The sequence below is a fragment of the Oryctolagus cuniculus genome, chromosome 10 (assembly GCF_051225735.1).
Source record: "Oryctolagus cuniculus isolate XC-2025 breed Fujian yellow rabbit chromosome 10, ASM5122573v1, whole genome shotgun sequence".
In the NCBI taxonomy this organism is placed as follows: domain Eukaryota; kingdom Metazoa; phylum Chordata; class Mammalia; order Lagomorpha; family Leporidae; genus Oryctolagus; species Oryctolagus cuniculus.
The window spans coordinates 11,208,254-11,229,480 of record NC_142876.1 but is presented as its reverse complement, the minus strand read 5'-3'; the positions used below and the strand labels follow the sequence as shown (position 1 = coordinate 11,229,480).

The 21,227-nt window shown below is 36.8% G+C and overlaps 1 long non-coding RNA gene across 2 annotated transcripts in view; it reads left to right on the top strand.

The window, feature by feature from the left end:
- Window positions 1-5,720: 5,720 nt before the first annotated feature.
- The window catches only part of LOC149123682 (uncharacterized), a 101,792-nt gene continuing 86,285 nt past the window's right edge, over window positions 5,721-21,227 (top strand). The window contains exons 1-3 of one of the 2 annotated variants that reach the window (XR_016213887.1): window positions 5,721-5,943; window positions 11,155-11,261; window positions 17,407-20,154. This is a non-coding gene — a long non-coding RNA (uncharacterized LOC149123682). Of the gene's footprint in view, window positions 5,944-11,154; window positions 11,262-17,406; window positions 20,155-21,227 lie in introns of those variants that run through there. The other variant, XR_016213886.1, reaches the window with a different exon arrangement.

The window sequence follows — 21,227 nt, the reverse complement described above, 5'->3', positions numbered from 1 at the left end:
TTGGGCCTACAAATGCCTGCAATGGTTCCGAGCCAGGTCTGAAACCAGGAGCACAAACTTCAACAGAGGTCTCCCATACAGAAACCCATCTACTTGAGATATCACTGCTGCCTCTCAGGAAACTGGAGGAAGGAACTAGGACCAGGTATCAAATCCAGGTACTCCAATATGGATGCAGGCTTCTTAACTAGTGCATTAATTGTTAGGCCACCACATCTTTTAATTTTGTTCGGTGATTGCTAACATCCCTTAAGCAGATATCTCTAGCTATTTTGGAAGTATGAAACTCATTTTCCCATATATTCCTCAGCAAACCTGTAGGATAATCTTACTTTCTATATTCTTGAATATATATATATATATATACATATATATATATACATATATGGTGCATTTTGTCTAGCCTTTATAACTAAAATTGTCTCGATATTCAATACTTGGCTTAGGTTTTCTGTCCTTAAACATTTTAAATGTGTGTCTGCTACTTTCTGTTATAAAGTGTTGCTATTGAACATTGGTTGTAATCTGATTTTCTTCCTCTCATAAATGAATGCTCTTTGGCTTGGAACCTGAAGTGCTCCAAAGCCCCTTTAAAATCAGAGTTTTATTTGACTATGTCATGGTGTTGACCTTTTTATATTAATTTTTCAGGGGTGTTATATGGTCTTCAATTTGTACATTCAAGACTTCTTTATACTGAAACATTTTTTGAATGATAGTGTCTAGATTTTGATTAATCCCATTACTCTTTTTTCTACAGGATGACTTTTGTGAATCATTTATACTTATGTCTTTCATGTTTTTATTTTTTCATTTTTTGGCATTTTATCTCCATTTAAACTTCAATTTCTTTACAACATGCCATTTGGTATTTATTAACTCAATTTTATTAGTAAAATATATGTTTTTTCTAAAATTTTTTCTGCATTTTTGTTTATACTCTATTATTCATTTAGTCCAAAAACTATATTTTTTTCTAATTCTAATGTATATTTTCCTTTCATTTTCTCAATTAGTTTTGTTTGTTTTAAACTGTTAAGATAACACTGTTGGGGCCAGCGCTGTGGCACAGAGGGTTAAAGCCCCAGCCTGCAGTGCTGGCATTTTATATAGGTACTGGTTTGAGTCCCGGCTGATCCACTTCTAATGCAGCTCTCTGATATGGCCTGGGAAAACAGTAGAAAACAGCCCAAGTCCTTGGGCCTGCACCCATGTGCATTATCAGGAAGCTGGATCCAAAGTAAAGCAGCCTCAAACTGGCACTATTATGGGATGCCAGCAGAGCAGGCAGTGGATTAACACACTGCACCATAATGCTAGCCCCCAATAAAAAATCTGTATGAGATTCAATTGAAATCTTTTTCTCTCCTTCCAATTTAAATAAATTAAACTCTGAGTGCTACCAGGGGAATAAGTGGGACCAGAACATATTCTCTAGCTATACCTATGCTTTGTTGGTCTCATTTTGACTGTACTTGATTTGGTTGAACACAATCTCATTCACTGTATACCAGAAACAAGAAAAAGTGAAGACCATTCCCAGTTTGTTTTATGAGTGTTACTTCTTTGCATGAATACCAGAAAAGGGCAATATAAAACAATGGTACTACTTACCAATATCCCTAATGGAAGATAAATGAAGAAATTCCAAAAGAATATTAGCAAATATAATTTGACAAAAAGATTTTCTACCATAGCAAAGTCAGTTTTATTTCAGTGAAGCAAGGTTCATTTAATATTTGAAAAATCATTCAATGTACAACATCATATTAGAAGGCTAAAGAAGAAATATTATATAATCATATAAAATGATACTTATAAATCATTTGACAAAATTTAATATCCATTTATGAGAAAGAATAGAATCTCGGGAAAATAGGAATAGAGGAAAATAACCTCATTTGGGAAAGTGAATAGCTAATATTATACTAGAGGGTATGTGGCTAAATGCTTTCTTCCTGCAACCAGAAACCTTGCGAATATTTCTGCTATTCATTATTATTCAACATAGTGAAGAAAGTTCTAAGTAGTACAATTAGGCAAGGAAAGTAAATTAAAAGCATGCTGTTTGGAAAGCAAACAATAAAACTTCTTGGAAGTGATTGTCTATGCAGAAAACCCCAAGGGATCTAGAAAACAATTTCCTTCAACTGTGGTGGTTTTAGAAGATTGTGAAATACAACTTTCAAAAATCAACAGTATTGGGACAGGCATTAAGCCTAGTAAAGACACCAGTAAAGATGCCCGTGTCCCATATCAGGATATCTAGATTCAAGTTTTTTCCCTAGCTCCTGACTCCATCCACCTGCCTATCGAGTTCCTGGGAGATAGCAAGTGATAGCTCAGGTAACTGTGTTTCTGCTACCTTGTGAAAGACTTGAACTGAGTTCTTCACTGCTGGCTTCATTCCCCTGGCTGTTGCAGCATTTGGGGAGTGAACTAGTTGGTGGTAGATATCTCCCCATTCTCTCTCTCTCTCCTTCTCTCCTACCTTCCTTCTCAAATTGAGAAATTTAAAAATTAGATCAATTGTATTTTTATACACTAGCAATGATCACGTGGACACCAATGTCAAGAAACTAATGCCACTTATAATTACTGGAAAAAAAAGAGAAGTGGGTGTAATTCTTAAAAAAAATGTACAAAATTGTATCCTGACCATGAAAACATGTTGATGAAAGAAATAAAAGGAATTCTAAATAAATGGAAAGCCATGTCACGTCATAGATTGCAAGATTTACCATCGTGAAGATATAAATTCTAGGCAAATTAGAGGTTTATCACAATTCCCCTCAAAAGCCCATCAGCTTTCTTGATGTGGAAAAGGATGATCTAAAACCCATGGACAAATGTCAATAAACTAGAATAACTAAAACAATTTGGGAAAGATTAAAGTAGGAGGAAGGAATCTATCAATAGCTTCTGCTATAATCAAGAATCAGTGTTTTCGGTGATGGGAAAGACACACAGCTTAATGAAATACAACAGATAACATAGATATGTACCAACATAAATATGACCACCTAATTTTTAACAGAGGTATAAAAAGCTGAGATATGGAATCAACCCAGATATCCATCAACTGTTGATTGGATAAAGAAAGTATGTTATATATACACTATGGAGTGATACTCAGCTGTCAAAAAATGAAATCTTGTCTTGCAAAAAGATGAAGTTCTTGGGCCCTGCACCCTCATGGGAGACCAGGAGAAGCACCTGGCTCCTGGCTTCGGATCAGCGCAGTGCACCGGCCGCAGTGGCCATTGGGGGGGTGAACCAATGGAAAAGGATGATCTTTCTCTCTGTCTCTCTCTCTCTCACAGTCCATTCTGCCTGTCCAAAAAACAAAAAAACAAAAAACAAACAAACAAAAAAAAAGATGGATGGAAACCATTATTCTTAGTGAAATAAGCTAGTCCCAAAAGACAGATATGATATGTTTCCCTGATTTGAGATAAATAATAGAGTATCTAAAATATAATGTATTGGAGCAATTCAGTATTTTTAACAAAGCAAGTTGGAACAATAAGTCAACTCTTATCTTTATATAAGTCTCATACTTAGTACAAATTTTTACTCAAATTTCATAATGGACTTCAGTTAAAAATATCAAACTACAAAATTTTTAGAAAAAATAGGAGGCTGGTGCCACGGCTCACTAGGCTAATCCTCCTCCTTGTGGCGCCAGCACACCAGGTTCTAGTCCCAGTCGGGGCACCGGATTCTGTCCCAGTTGCCCCTCTTTCAGGCCAGCTCTTTGCTGTGGCCAGGGAGTGCAGTGGAGGATGGCCCAAGTCCTTGGGCCCTGCACCCCATGGGAGACCAGGAGAAGCACCTGGCTCCTGTCATTGGATCAGCACAGTGCGCCAGCCACGGCGGCCATTGGAGGGTGAACCAACGGCAAAGGAAGACCTTTCTCTCTGTCTCTCTCTCTCACTGTCCACTCTGCCTGTCAAAAAATAAATAAATAAATAAGAAAAAATAGAACATTTTTAAGATATTAGGCTATGAAAAATATTCTTAGATGCAACACCTAAAACACAATCAAAAAAGGAAAAATTGGATGTCATCAAAATTAAAAATATGTGCTAGGTGAAATACTATTTTATGAGGTTGAAAGGCAATTTAGTAGGTTAAATTGTTTGAAATCTACAGCTGCCTATATGGTGTACCAGGTTAAGCTACCACTTGAGAAGCCAACACCCCACAACAGCGTGCCACTTCCAGTGCTAGCTACTCAGCTTCAGATCAAATTTCCTACTAATGTACTTGAGAAGGAAACAGAAGATTCCCTAAGTAGTTGGGCCGCTGCCACTCACATAGTGTCGCTCCCCCTCTTCATGGAGGAACGACACAGGACCCTGCACTGTTCTTTCGTCTGCTCGGCCATCCCCGGGTTTGCTGCTGGTTCTTCCCGGGTTGGCTACTGTCCCTTCCACTTCCGTGGAAGGGCGGTTCCCCCTGCCACATTCCCCACTTCCGCAGGGGAGCGGCACACCGCCGGCCAGCTCTCTCGGGGGCTGCACAGGTGTTCCCCTTAGGTGTTCCCCTTAGATGTTCCTGGTGCATGCCGTCTCTCTCCTCCTTTATAGTCCTCCTCCGCCAATCCCAACTCGGCTGCCCACACGCCGAGTACGCTGCTCTCCTCCAGTCAGGAGCAAGTCCTACAGTTTATTGGCTGAACTGGAGGCAGCTGTGTAGAAGCTGTTTTCTTCTCTCCCAGCACCATATTGTGGGAGAGCAGATGCATAGAATAAGTCTTAATTCCAGTAACTTAGTCTAGTCCGAGTTGCTCCCCACACATAGGAATGGAATTCCTGGCTCTTGGCTTCAGCCTGACCAAGAACCAGCTGTTTCAGCCATTTGGGAGTGAATCAGCAAATGGAAATTCTCTCTCTCTCTCTCTCTCTCTCTCTCTCTCTCTGTCTCCCTTTCTCTCTTTCTCTGTCTCCCCTTCTCAATATCATTCTGCCTTTCAAATAAACAAACAAATAAATCTTAAAAATATTTTAAACCTCATCCCTAAATTAATATTTAGAGTAAATACACTAGCCTCAACATACATAAAATATATTCAAAACTCTTAGATCCAAACATGGAAACCAAACACCACAATTGTAAAATGGGCAAAACACACAAAGGAATATTTTGCTGAAGAGAAAATTCAGATGGTATATAAATACATAAAAATATTTTTCATTATAGGCCGGCGCCGCGGCTCACTAGGCTAATCCTCCGCCTTGCGGCACCAGCACACCAGGTTCTAGTCCCGGTCGGGGCGCTGGATTCTGTCCCGGTTGCCCCTTTTCCAGGCCAGCTCTTTGCTGTGGCCAGGGAGTGCAGTGGAGGATGGCCCAAGTCCTTGGGCCCTGCACCCCATGGGAGACCAGGAGAAGCACCTGGCTCCCGGCTTTGGATCAGCACAGTGTGCCGGCCGTGGTGGCCATTGGAGGGTGAACCAACGGCAAAGGAAGACCTTTATCTCTGTCTCTCTCTCTCACTGTCCACTCTGCCTGTCAAAAAAAAAATATTTTCATTATAATTAGATATTTGATAATAGGGGAATGAAAACTAAAACTATAATTAGATACTGATACATGACAATTAGAATGACTAAAAAAATGGAGACAAACTGTAAGTTTATAATAAAGTAGAAAATCTAGATCACTCTTACATTGCTGGTATAAGTTGTCAAATGAGGAGGCCAACTGTGACATAGCAGGTTAAGCTGCCACCTGTGGTGCAGGCATCCCACATGGGTACCAGTTGGAGTACTGGCTGCTACACTTCTGATCCAGCTCCCTGATAATGTGCCTGTGGAAGCAACAAAAGATAGCTCAAGTGCTTGGGCCCCTTCACCTTTGTGGGAGACCCGGAAGAAACTGGTTCTTGGTTTTGAATTTGTTCAACTCCGGCCATTGTGACCATTTGGGGAGTGAACCAGTGAGTAGAAGATCTCTCTGTCTCTGTCTCTGTCTCTCTTTCTCTCTTTCTCTCTCTCTCTCCTCGTTTAACTCTGTCTTTCAAATAAATAAATAAATCTTAAAAAATTGGAAAGTTAGATAGCCTTCCAAAAACATTTGATAGTTTCATAAGTAATTGAATGCATAGCTATCCTATAATCCAGCAATGGCATTCCTGTGTGTTTACCCCAGAGCAATAAAAACTTGTCAGAAACATCCTGTACAAGGATATTTATAGCAGTTTTATTTTTAATGCTAAAAATGGAAACATCTCAGATGTCCTTCAATGAATGAATGGTTTAAACTTGCAGTGTATTTATATAGTGGTGTACTATCCAGTAGCAAGAAGTATTGGTATACAAACTCTATAAAGAATGTGTAGTAGTTATGCTGAGTGGTAAATGTATCCCCAATACATGGCAAAGTGGTTTTATCCTTTAGGTTTCCATTTATATAAAATGCTTGAAGTGACAATATTGTAGAATAGAGCATAAATGGGTGTGCTTACTAGGGGTTAGCCAGAGGCTAAGGTGGGAGGGAGGCAGGTGTCACAAAAGGACTCATAAAGGATCCTTGCGCTGACTGAACTGTTCTTTCTCTTCACTGAATCAATGATAATATCCTGTTTTTGATATTATACAAATATTTTGTAAGATGCTAATGTTGGGAAAACCTGGACAAAGGGTACAAGGGCTCTCTCAATATTATTTCTCAGAACTGTGTGTGAATTTTAAAGTATCTCAACTTAAAAAGTCTAATTAAAAAAGAAGTGAGGCTTTCAACTTCTTTAAAGAAAGGATATGGAGGCAAAGTTTGTGTAAGAAAATAAAAGGGCCTCCCATCTGACATACTAGAATGTTAAGCTGAAATGTTGTAAAAGAAAACCAATCAAGTGCTAAAATACTGCACCTGTACTCTGATGCATGCCTACCCTTCCTAATTTTAATGTGGGCACCTTTCTTTGTTCCTATTTTCTCTGCCCCTGAAACACATTCATTTCAGGATTTGCTCTAGAGGAATATGAGAATTTTGAGAATGCAAAATTCACAAGGCTCAGAAGATCACACTTGTAGTTACCCAGCATGCCAAAGCTGTCTTTAGTCCTGTACTGGATTACATAGTGAAGCCTCTCCCACTTTCACCTGCTATTTCCAGGATGGTCAGCTGTACCTTCAAACTGCTTGAGAATATCTTTCATTTTGGAGAACTGCTTTGATGATTTGTTTTCTTAGGAGTCTGTGTTGCAAATCCACTTGTCTGCTTACTCTCACATCTTCTCTTAGTTACCAAAATCATGTGGTCTTGCTACCATAAGTGATTTCATGCTACGCACCTCTCATCCATACACGTACACCTCACAGTTTCAAGTTTGTGAACATACCTGGTAATATTTGGCTTTGTGGGGCACACGGATTGGATTGGGCACTGCAGTTGCTTCTACATTTGCAGAGGGGACTGTTTGGGGAGACTTAAAATGATGCCATTGCTACCACTGTCATCTGTCTCTTTTATCCTTTGTGGCATTTCTCTGTGATGACGACTGCTGTTTAGCTTCTTTTAAACCCTAGGTGATGAAAAAATCAGATCAAGTATTATCTTTATCTTTTAACACTGATATGGAGTTCAATTTAAAAGATAAAGGCAAATCTGATGTATAAGGGATTATCTATTAGAAAAAGAATATACATAGAAAAACATCATAAATTTATTTCCTTCCCTATTTGTATGAAATTTTAGCTCTAAACTATGTTGAGTTAAAAAATCCTCATGTTCACATCTGGGGAAATTGGCTTTGAAGTTTGCTACCAAATAGTATTGCCTGAGAATAGTAGATTTTTAATAGCCCCCAGATTTAGTTGGTTGATAACATAGTGCAATCCTACACAGCAAACCTGTGCTTCAAACACACTAATTCATTTCCTTGATTGTCTTACTTCTGTTTTGCAAGTATAGTGGTGAAGGGGGAACCTGAGTCAGCAGACATGTGTTGCAGGCAGTGAGGAGAAACGCTTAGCTTTTCACATCTGTCTTTGTGAAGTGCAGAAAATTACTTGAAGGTAGCTAAGAAGAATGAATGAACCCCTGACTAAAGGGGCATTTCTAAGCAAAGTGAAATCTCAGAACAAATTACAGTGCATGGAGCATACAAGGATCTTTCATTTTTCATTTCACTTGTTTTTCTGCCCACATTTTTTAAATGAAACTAAATGATTTAGAGGAAAAAGATTTTCACTGAAAATTTTAAAAATTGTAACCCAAACATGTACATTAAAAACAGCAAGAGATGTGTGGAAACGATTTTCCTAGCTGCTCTCAACTGTATTTGGTCTGCTACTTTCATTCTTTCATTTCTGTACTTTTCAGACTTGAATTCCCCAATACTTCTGGGCCATATTGAGAGCAAGCCTGCTTAGATGCAGACTTTGCTTTTCCTTCACCTTCCAAATTTAAGAAAATGCTACTAGCAAATTTAAATCTTGTAACTTTTCAATAATTTGATGTTGGCATTATATTTTTATTCCATATTGTGATACTGCATTAGCTTCTTATAAGGTTTGGCTATCTCAGATTGAATAAGCACGTTCTATTCAACAACATTGTAAGTAAGATAGCGTACCACAGAAATGTTTTGCAGTGAAAATGTATAATGCGCCCTCAAATGAAGCTATCGTACAGAGGTCACTCCAGCCACTTCATGCTTTCAAGGCCATAAGCACAGCGGAGTTTACCTGGACCTCTGTGTTCTTCTGCCAAAGAGGGACAGGCTAACTTCTATCATATCCATTCTTCTGTGCTGAAGTACAGCTCACCGTGAAACTACCTGCTACAATGTTACTGTTCCTGAAATCAGACAGTCTCTAAAGCATCTAAAATATTCAAGAAAATGAGTGTTTTCTTTGAAACTTGAAAAATTATAGGAATTAAAGATGTTTCTATGCAAATTTACTCAAAAACAATGACATTTCTTGGGATAGTTCATCAAATATTTTCTTAATTTCCTTCCCAGGCTCCTTGCTACACTTAACGACAAAGTGTTTTTCTATTTAAAGGTGGATTTCATTGTTGGAAAGGAAGAAGGAAAACCAATTTTTATGAAGTGCTTATCATGTGCCAAGGACATTCCTTTTCTAATAATGTCTAATATGTTCCTCATAGAAAATATTTATTGTACAGATTAGTTACTTGTCTTAGATCTTGAAATTCGTGGATTTTCATGCACTGCATCATCAAGTAGAATAAGAAACCCAGGCTGTCTCTAAAGATCTTGCTGTTTTTCTATTTTTATAAGTAGTAATCTGAAGTCAGGCATGTGCAAATTACATTTTTTTGTCAAAGAAAAGGTTGGGTCTTAAATCAGTGTTGGAATGATAACCAAAGTGAACATTCTTCAGCACCGTGAGCAGCACAGCAGTTGGAATCCATCAGTGGTTTGAAGCGGTCTTAAGTCACACAGTCCCGTTAAGTGAACCATCAGCTGGAAGACCTCTCTCTCTCTCTCTCTCTCTCTCTCTCTGATTTTCCTTTCTTTTTGTAACTCTTTCTTGCAAATAAATAAATAATTCTTACAAAAAAAGGTTGATATGTGGCCAACTCGTGGCCCCAAATATCTGTGACACTGGCATCCCATACAGGTGTTTGTTTGAGGTCTAGCTGCTCCGCTTCCAAACTGACTCCCTGCTAATGGCCTGGGAAAAAGCAGTGGAAGATGGTCCAAGTGTCTGTGGCCAGGCCACCCATATGGGAGACCTGGGTGAAGCTTTTGGCTCCTGGCTTCTGCAGTTCAGCCCTGGTTATTGCCTCCATCTGGGGAGTGAGCCAAAGGATAGAAGATTCTCTCCATCTGTCTCTCTCCTGTCTCTGTAACTCTGACTTCCAAATAAATAAATAAATATTAAATAAATAAATAAAAGTAGAGCTTTATAATGTGTTTAAAACTAAGGCACACAATGATATTTGATGGTTTCTCTATGGAATTAATCAATTCAATATTTTAACAAAGATAACTACTACATTAATCTAGAAAATTGGAAGTTGCATAAATATGAATCTTGTAAATTCATTAAAAGTACAGTTCTAGAGCCAATAGAAATTATATACATCTTCCAACCAACTAATATATGCTGAGGTAATACAAGGGCCCTGGTTTGTGGTTGAAAAACATCAAAGAAGAGAAAATGACATTTTTTCAGGTATATGGAGATCCATGTTTCTGATTATTAGCAAACCAAAGTAAATGTCAACTCATTTCAATGACTAAAAATATCATCATCATTGTCACAACTGTCACAACTCAGACACCTTCTGAGGTTGTTCTGGTGTAGTAATGAAAACTAGTTCTGCCAGTGTGGTCTTTAGACAGCACAAAGGAGCCCTGGGCAGAATAGACTCCCTGTACTTAAAATACAGCTACCATGCTGTGCATCGACTCAGTCTTCTCTGCATGGGGTAGGGATTTGTCAGGACTTCTTTTACTAGCTTCCTACTCATTACCAATCAGTTAAATAATCAGCACAAATAATGCAAATGAAGTATTTGGAGTTTCATTCCTTAATTGGATTCTGCAAACACCAACTTAACTTTCATGTTCATGGCTCATGATGGTTTTAAATTTGAATGCATATAATATGTTTTTCATAATTGACTTTTTTTTTAGTAGTTTGTGTATATGGTGGTGTGGAAAGACCTTGGGATTTTTGTAAGTAATGGCAAAATTCTTGCTTGGATTATGGATGCATTATTACTCTGCTTTAAAATTGTTTTCTACTCTGTTTCATGGATATATAATTTTTGATATTATAAAACCTAGTAGTACAGAAAGATATGCTTTCTTTCCTTTCTTATCCTTCTTTTCTTGTGCCTTTTCCATATTTTTCTGTGAAAATAACATCTTTCAGGGAAAATAGCACAAAGAAAAGCCAATCATACTTTATTTATTTACAAACCAAAACAAAGGTATTGTAGATTCTATTGCTATTTTGCTCTTGTCTCTGGTTTGTGATGGTACACTGGATGCCCTTCTAACCTCTTTCCTCCTTCAATTTGGCAACACAATTTCACACTATGTTGTATGTAGATCATTTGGTCTTTTTGTTTATTTATATGTTTTTACCACATTCATTCCTTCTTCATGATTCACTTCTAAGTTATAAATATTGAATTATTAACACTACCAATTTTTTTTAAACAATAGGCACGATGATTGGAACAACCTGCAAAAAGGAGCCTTTTATCTTCAGAGAGAAAAGACAACACCATCTGGAACAGACCACTCTGAGTCTCCAGGGCCAAGGAGAGCGAGTGAGTACACACAGTGCATCAGAGAGAGCCTGCGATTACCAGAATAGAACAGTGGGAAGATATGGTTAGCTTACTAAGGAAACAATTTCATTGTTCACAGAATTATTATATAAAATATTCATTTGTACCTTGTGCATTTACCTGAAGAAAAACAAAATGCCCTTTACCTAAAACTATTCAGTCTTCTGAACTTAAAGTCTGCAATGTGTTGAATGCAAACAATTCTGTTATTAGCTTTTTAGATTTATTTTTATTTATTATTTGAAAGTCAGAGTTACACAGAGAGAGAAGGAGATGCAAAGAGAGAGAGGTCTTCCATCTGCTAGTTCACTCTCCAGTCGGCCACAACGGCTGGAGCTGAGCCAAGAGATCCTTCCTGGTCTCCTATGGGGTTGCAGGTGCCCAAGAACTTGGGCCATCTTCTACTGCTTTCCCAGGAAATAGCAGAGAGCTGGATAGGAAGTGGAGCAGCTGGGACTCAAACCGGCACACACAATGGGATGCCAGCACTGCAGGTGGCGGCTTTACCTGCTGTGCCACAGTGCCAGCCCCTCCTATTACTTTTGAAGCTCAAGAAATTAAAAGATAAATGATTCATGTTTCAAATGGCAGTCCAAGTTGTTTTCCTTCACTGAAAATTTTCCATTTTCTTCAGTATGGACATGAAGTAATATTTGTATTTGGATATGAGAAAAAGAAAAGAATCCACATGTTACTATTAGTGAACTTTAACATCACTAAACACAGATCTAAATCCAGTGGTAGATTCAGATTATATACGACTTGGAGTTCATACAGAGTAGAAGGCCTCTTTAGGAAAATGATATATTTATGTGAAGATAAAATTACATACATTAGTGAGTGCATATTTGAAAGAAGGAATAACTTAATTAATGTTTTTTAAATACAAAAGACAACCCAAACACCACAAAATTGCAAAGGTACATACACACATATAGATATATCTCTAGATAACACATTTTCCTTTAATATTTACTTTGTTTTATTATTTTTTCATAAGAATCACTTTAAAAGTCTAATTTTCTAGAAAGAGAATAAAAAATGATCCAGTACTTTCAACATATGGATTAAACATATTATTTTTAAATAGAACTCAAAAAGCAAGAACTATAAATCCCAAAATACTTCGTGTGATTAGGAATACTCCAATTCATATAGGAGAGCTCTGATAAATTATATTTTTCATGGTTCCACAAACACAACAAGGAAACATGTGTGTTCTTAATGCTGAGACACTGGTGGAAGAGGACTTCTGCTTTGATGACAAATCCATTAAGTAGAGCTCAGTACAGGAGTTTTTATGTCTTTAAATAGACCAAACTACCTACAAAATAGCTTTTTCTGTTTACAAGGTTTCTATTTCTTTGAAAGGCAGAGTTATGGTGAGAGAGAGGGGGAGTGAGAAAGATCTTCCATCTATGGGTTCACTCCCAAAATAGCCACAATGACCAGGGCTGACCAGGCCAAATCCAGGAGCCTGGAACTCCATCTAGGTCTTCCATGTGGGTGCAGGGGCCCAGGCACTGGGTCATCTTCTGCACCCTTCCCAGTCTCATTAGCAGGGTCAGAAGCGAAGCAACTGGGACTTGAACCAGCACCCACATAAGATGCCAGCATCACAAGCGATGGCTTTACTGCCTGCCACACAACTCAGGCCCATATAAAATAGCTTCTGACTCATACATTCCCAACACTGGTTCCCTTCCAGCATCCAGTTAATCTCCTGTGCCAGTGCGTTTTGAGTTCATCTATCCATGATTCCAGTATCAAGCATCCCGCTTCTTCCACCAAATCCTAACTTTACTGAGTATTCCAAGTAACAAAACTTAGGTATCATTAATTTCTCTGATAATTATCCCCTTTTCACATTTCTTCACCTGCTTGATGTTCTTAGCCAGCTACAATGCCTTGCCCAGTCCTTCAAGTTACTTTTTCCATGAACCTCTGACTCTTCATTGTCCCTTGCTTAGCTGTAGTCAGTTTGAAAAATGTATCCAAAGTTACCTCAACTCTGTGCTTATTCTTCATCTATGTATTCTGATAATTCTTTGTGCTACAAAGAAATCCTGAGTAGGGATGACATGTTTGCCAGCACGATGCCAGGCTCATTTCCCTAGTCTTGTCCTCTCCTTTGTGAAAGATGACAATTTACCAGTTTTCAGTATTAAACAGCACCATCAAGTTTGGACACATAGAAGAGATGAGATTTGTACAAGTGTTTGAAATAGGAAAACAGTTAGCAGGGTGACATGAGTGGGATGCTTCTCTATATAAGAAGAATTGCTACAGAAAAGAGGGTGCTTTGTAAATTGCTCGTCATATTCTACGTAGATTAAGGAGGCCAGTATGGTTGAAACAGTATTGGTAAGAATTGGGACACCAGGTCTAGAGGTGACAGAAAGCCAGGTCATCTCAGTTCTCAACAATGGAAAGGACTTTGGATTTACTTTGAGTGAAGTGGATTGATTTTGAAGATTTGAGCAAGGGAGTGACAAGATATCAGCTGTTTACCAGGGCCAATGTTTCTAATGTGCTGGGAACGGAATGAAAAGGAGGGGATGGAATGGAAGCAGAGAAAGGCGTTTACAGTAGCGTGGCAGGTAGGATGTGGGCTCAGACAAGAGTATGAACAAAATGGGTGGGGGGAAGTGATCAGATTCTGGATATGCTTTGCAATAAAAACCCACAAGATTTTCTTATATTTTAATCTGGAAGGCTAATAGGCAAGACACTAAAAAAATCTATAAAAGCCACTTTACCAGAATTTAAAATGTATTATGTATATTTAATATTTCCATGCAACATAACCTATTTGAAGATAGAAGAAAAGTAATACTTTTTGGTTTATTTTTGAAGAGATTATAACCTTGAAAATAAATGTGAAAATTATAGGGCAATTTTGAAAATTACTAGCCATCTGAATGAATGCAGATTAACATAATGTAATTAAGTTCTAGCACATTTAATCTGGAGGTGTACATATGTGTCTTAGCCAAGTAGTTATCATTCCAGAACTAAAAATTGGTTAAATCTTAGAAAATCAATGAAAATTCTTCATATTACAATGTCAGCAGTGTCTATGACATTGGCAATGGATTTGTTAGAATTCAGGTTCTGTTCTTTGTAATTCTGAAAATATAAATATAACAATATGGCTAAACACAGTAAAGCATATTCTTTATGTGAATAAGAAGCATAAGAATTAAACTGAAGTTATCACAGTATTTTCAGAAAAATTGGATCAAATCAATAATGTATGCTTGTTGCCTCTAGACATTCTAATCATAGAACAAAAGCCAGGAAAAAAAAAATAACAGCTATTGCAAGGAAAGATAAATGACTACTTGCAAAGACATGAAGGTCTAACTGAAAATCCAAAGAAATCAACTAAAAATTGTTGAGTGTACCAAGAATAGAGCCAGTAAAAATGAGAGGTTCAAAACGCATTTTAAAAATCAAGTTAATCATTCTATAAGCCAACAAGAATCTGATTTTGAAAAACTTAGTTAAAGCACTTGTATTTTAAAATATTATTCCATTTGGACATTAATAGCTTAAAATGCTTTCATATATTTGGAAATGAGTTTCATAATGACAGCTATTTAAAATATTACAAGACAAATAATGAGGGACTTAGGTAACCATTTTACATGAAACACAGTTTTAAATATAAATGTATAAAATTATCAATCCTAAAATATTATGCTGATAGTTTTTGAAAAATTATCTAATTTTGTTATTATTTACTAAGAACATATTTTATATTTAGCATTGGAATGAGCCATCATTAATTTAATGGACAATTATTGTATTTTAACTGGTGTACTTACAAGAAATATGTTAACTTTAATAAAAAAATAGCTATTATGTTTTGATGATTCTTGAATGTTTAGCTAAAGATCTAAATCACATCATTTTGAAAGATTGTGGCTGTAAGGAAATGTTCCTATGTTTGAATGTCAATTAAAGTTTATAACTAAGTAATAGTAAAATGAAATGCTTACGATGCCAACTATAGCATGACATCACAATAGTCACTATTTCTTCAGTGAAGTGGAAACTAAGTTTACCAGCAGAGAATTATAAAGGGGATTGAGCAGAGACTTGAGAAGAAAGGGGGAAACACTAATGCAATCATCGGATTGAATGAGAAATAACAGACTCTTAACACACACTGTTGTTCCCACACTGTGTCAAGGGACCTTTCCCACAGGATGTTTTTCTTATTTCATTGCTTTTGGCTCCCCTTCATTTTATTCCCCTCCTACATTCCATTTCATGGGTGCAGAAACCGTGAGGCTTTAAAGTTGAGAAAGGTTGCATTACCCCAAAGTAAGTACAATAGGTAATGGAGGACAAAGGGTTGAGTTATGTGGGAAGTCACAAGAAAGACTGTGAAATTCAAACTGAAATGTTAAAAGGGTATATGGGAGTAGGGTGTGTAGCTGAAGGATTTTGAACATTTGGTAGGATAAAAAGATTTAAATCCTAGTAGGAATGATTTTTAGAACTCAGGAATCAGAGATAGTGAGAGTTTTGTGTAAAGTACATGGACCAATGGACTTAAAAAATGATTTTCTGTGAGCTTCTTGAAAATCCTTTTAATGTCTATTTTGGTGTAAAATGCTTTAAAAATGTATACACATTTTCTTTATAACACATATTTTCCAGGAACTTCTGGAAGACTCTTCCCATGCATAATTTCAAAATTTTTTTCAACAAAGTAAACTTGTTTTTTAATCCCATTTTTCACAAGCTTTTTAGATTGTTTTAAGATTTATTTTAATTTTATCTGAAGAGGGGTACAGGGAAGGGAGAGAGAAGAGAGAGTCAGTCTTCAAATGCCTGCAATTTCCCACAATGGTCAGGGCTAGACCAGACTGAAATCAGGAATCAGGAGCTCAGTCTGAGCCTCCAAGGGGAAAGGCAGGAACCCAACTACTTGAGCCATAACCTGCTGCTTCCCCAGATTCACCAGCGGAAGCTTTAATTGGAAGCAGAGTAAGGATTTAAACCCCGTCACTCCAAAATGGGACATGGATGTCCTGAGCAGCATCCTCTCAGCTACCCCAAATGCATACTCCATTTTCCACAATCTTTTTGAAGTGTTCTCCTAACAGCTTTGTACAAACCTGGGCCATCCTCCACTGCCTTCCCAGGCCACAGCAGAGAGCTGGACTGGAAGAGGAGCAACTTGGACTAGAATCTGGTGCCCATTTGGGATGCCGGCACCGCAGGCGGAGAATTAACCAAGTGAGCCACGGTGCAGGCCCCCACATTATAAATTTTGTTTTAAAGATTTATTTATTTGTTTGAAAGAGAGAGAGAGAGAGAGAGAGAGAGAGAGAGAGAGAGAGAGAGACAGGTCTTCCATCTTCTGGTTCACTCTCTAAATGGCTGCAACAACCAGGGCTGGGCCAGGCCGAAGCCAGGAGCCAGGAACTCTCAATTCAGGTCAAGTGACAGGAATCCAAGTAATTGGGCCATCCTCCACCGCTTCCCCAGGCCATTAGCAGGGATCTGGATCAGAAGCAGAGCAGCCAGGACTTGAACCTGTGCCCATACTGGATGCTAATTCTAGCCCCACAAAATAAATTTAGAAATTTCATGGATAGCGAATGTCTTGGGAAAAGAAAACACACATATAAACTAGAGTTTGTATAGAGCTTAAGCCAAATCCACGTGGACTTCCTCTTGGGATGATAAATATCTCAACAATTTAATTCCATAATGTTTTAGCCTTCTCAGATGGTTTATGAATTCAGATACAAAAGTACTGAGGTAGGGAGTTATTTGAAATGTTAAAAGCTACATATAATCTAAAGTAAATAAAGGTTTACAATCTTGCTCCACAAAATAACTAATTTTTAATCAGTATTCTTTCTTTAGCAAAGAGCTGAAGAGCTTCCAAGATAATAAAAGAAATTTTAAATTATTTTAGTTTATTTCAGATTTGCTTTCATTATCCTAAAACATATTTTATATGAATCTTCTCAAAATAATTCTATATTTCTGTCTTATTCTTTGTGATTCTCAATCTGTTATCTACCTATTTATCTTTCATCTATCTATATATACAGTTATTCTGAAAAATTAAATACATTCCAAATTTTTAAACTTTCAGCTTAAAATTTAAGTACCATGGAAGAATCGGCTTGGCAGATGAAAAGTGGGAGCTTCTCTCCATCAAGATGCTTATTATTTGATACCTGAAGAATCTTCTTGAAAGCCTTCCTCAAATTTTTATCACCATGTCAAAGTGAGGCTTTTTTAAAAAGTGACTACATTTCGACAGAGTGACGTGCATTAAAGTCTGAGCAGCTCCTCTGGAGAGAACACTGGACCCATGCAAATAATTTCAGTTATTCAGCTGGATTGACACCAAGAGAATATAACTATTTTGAGGCAATTAAATAATTTTTGAAAATGTTATGAATGTTTATATGTGAATCATTAATGAAAAATTGATGAAAAATGAATGCATTGTCATTGACTAAATGCCATTTCCTTCACTAGTTGTTAAAATGTTTAAGCTAGTTTTCTGCATGAGGAAACGTTACCTTTTTAGTTCCAGGACATTGAAAACACTGCAATAGCCGCTATTTCCATGACGCATGAAGAGTAAATTAAAACTGGTAATTTTTGAAAAAAAAAAAACTAAACCCTTAACTGATCCTTTCCTAATTCAAGGGTTTGTGAATTAGAAGAGAAAACAAAAGTAAAACGATTGTTATTCATGCTACTTAAGTAATTACCCAAAGAAAACTTGTTTACCTTGAATCTTCCCTGCTACACAGCAAACTCTGTGATTCAGATTCACAACTTCTCCACATCTTTTGATATTCACTCTTCAAAATTTTAACTATTAGCACCTGAGTTGTGACTTGGCTGGTAAAAATCTGCCCCATGCAATGCCAGCATACCACATGGGCATCAGTTGATGTTCTGGTTTCTCCACTCTGATCCAGCTTCTTGCTAATGACCTACAGGTCATGTCCTGAATGCTCCACTTCAGATCCAGCTCCCAGCTAGTGACCTGGGAAAAGCAGTGGAAGATGGCCCAAGTGCTTGGACCCCTGCACCCATGAGGAAGACCCCAAGAAACCTCCTGACTCCTGACTTCAGATTGGCCCAGCTCCAGCCATTGTGGCCGTTTGGGGAGTGAATTAGTGGATGGAAGACCTTTGTCTCTGTCTCTCCCACTCTCTATAGCTATGTATCTCAAATAAAGAAATTAAAAATCTTTTTTTTTTAATAGTCATGGACAGACATTTGCCATAGATTGAGCTGCCTACATTCTGGTTTGGAATATGTAAGTTCTACCTACTGTGCATCCAGGAAGGCAGCAGATAAGGGTTCCAGTGCTTGAGTTCCTGCCACCCCCATGGGAGACATAGTTTGAATTCCAGAATCCTGGCTTCTGCCTGGCTCAGTCTTGGCTATTGTGGATATTTCAGCTGTGATGCAGTAGATGGAAGAACTCTCTCTGTCTTTAAAATAAAATAAAATGATAATTAAAACTTAAAAAGTTGAATGAAAAACATTAACCTAAACCTGTGAACACCTTTTTAGAATGATTAAAATGCTGTACTATATCAGTTGAATAATGTAAAGATGATAGCATATTGCTACCACCATTTGTTACTCTAATTATTCTACATTTATGGAGTTCTGCCCTGTGTAGTTTTAATAGTAGTTGTTAACCATCATCATTTATCAGCCACCTTATTACAGTTCAAAATGGAATTGTAATTGAAACACTTGAATGAGTTAAAATTGACAATAAACTCACAGTCTGATAGGATTTGCTTAATGAACTTGATACAGTAAAATTTTAATCATTGTCAAGTATTTTTAAGATATATTGCCCAAAAGTTTTAAATTTTATAATTAACACATAATTTAAGGGGGATAAATTCATATGAGAAAGCAAGATTCAAGTGAGAATTAAACATGGCGTTTTTCCCAATATTATGAAAATAGTAATGATTTTCCTTTTCCTAGATTTTTTAACCCTGTTTCTTTTTTCCTTTTACCACTGGATAGATGAACTTGTTTGTTGTCTGTGAGATGTAATATGTGGGCAAGAAGAAATTTTGCTTTACCCAAAATATCTTATTTACTGTCATAGTGCCTGTATAATTTGCTGATGCATTACATTGATATGTTTTGCATACCTAGCTACATGCCACACTCACATTTGTTAACATCTCTGGGCCTGAGTTTCTTTATTTAAAAAAAAAAAAGCAGTTATTTATCAGGTTGAGGTCAAAATTAAGGTAGATGGTGAATCTATAATAAATATTTGTTATTATTTACTTTTTCATATTTTGTGCAATATATTTAAACTAGTTCATATAATCAATATATATTAGTTTGGAATAGATATTTCCAATGATTAGCAAGAAAGTAGTTAAATAGCTGTTATTTTTTGTATCAGGTAACTGGTGTCCAAGCAGGAATGAGAGATATATTGTGCAAAATTCTTTAGAGTGTGCAAACTATGTCTGTCCATGTAGAACACTGAAAAACCACTCCTGGTTAACTGGGTGGAAACTGAAGTTTACAAAAATCAGGAGTGTGGAATTGCTATGACAAAACAATGTTTCAAAAGAAGTAGTTACTGATCATTTTTCCAACCATCCAGCTATTCATTACTTAGCAATATCCTCTGGACCACAGTAACTCAACCGACCTTAATTACTTGGGTAGTGAAGCATACCTTGTTTCTCTTATGACACGAAGGAAAACCAGATAAACTTTTGGATTAAGATTTATGTCTGTTTCTCAATTACTTCTCTGAACGCTCCATCATGCCAGGTGGGGCTTATTTTACCAAAATACTGTATGTAATAAATCATTTTTCTAATAAGTGAACAAAAATTAAATTATGTGAGTTGAGTCTCTTCACAGAAACACATGAATTCCTATGTCTATCTTCCTGGCTGGATAGTAAACGCTAGGTGGGCTTCCCGTTTCAGTCACTTTGGGGATTCTTACCATCTGTTGCTTTGCTCCATTTCTCTTATTATAAAACTATAATTAAGCCAATTTATATTCACAAGTAAGCACACTTAAATATATATCTCGGCAAGCTTTCATGTTGACACAACATTTATTTTGCATGTATCATGTGTGTGTTTATATGTGTTGTGTAATATAGGTTAAGCACTCTCTTGAAGGTTAACATGGTGTCGATGATATTTTTATTACTTTTGAGGAATACATTCATCGTATTTTCAAATATTATCAGCAACACAATCCACAAAAGCATATCATGTTTCTTTCAGTAATAATTAAATTTTAGTATTAACCAATCCAACAGATTGGTATCTTTAATTTGTATTTTCATAATTATTAGTGATGTTAAGTTTTTGCTTGTATTTCTGGATTATTTTGTTTGATTGTTTCTGGAATATCATTTAAATTCTGTGTTATAATTTTTTGTCTCTGTTGATATTTAGCAGGTTTCTGTGTACATTTGGTTCCAACTTAGGATGGTTTGACTTAAAATTTTTTTACTTTACCTCAGTAGGAACCCATATGCATTCAATAGGAGTCACACAGTACTTGGACTTTTAAATTTTTTTTCCTAGGCTTGTGATATGTGGCATGATATCTTTCTCATTGTTGGGTGGAACCAGGGAGTCACAGCTCCTATCAGATAATCTCGAGGGGCCTGACACATGTATCAAGTGCAGCCTTGACTATTGGTATTTTCAAGGTACAATAGGTTTCTACACCTATAGCCTCATTGTAAGTTAAAGTACATCAGTAGTGACATATGTTGTGAACATATTTATTTGTGTATGCTATGGTTTTTAAGTCTCTATAAAAGGAAGTGTTTAACTCGATAATTATGAAAATATTTTCTCATGATTTGCATTTTCATCCATTTAAGACTTATATACTAAGATATTTATCCCATCAGGAAATTGTATTTCT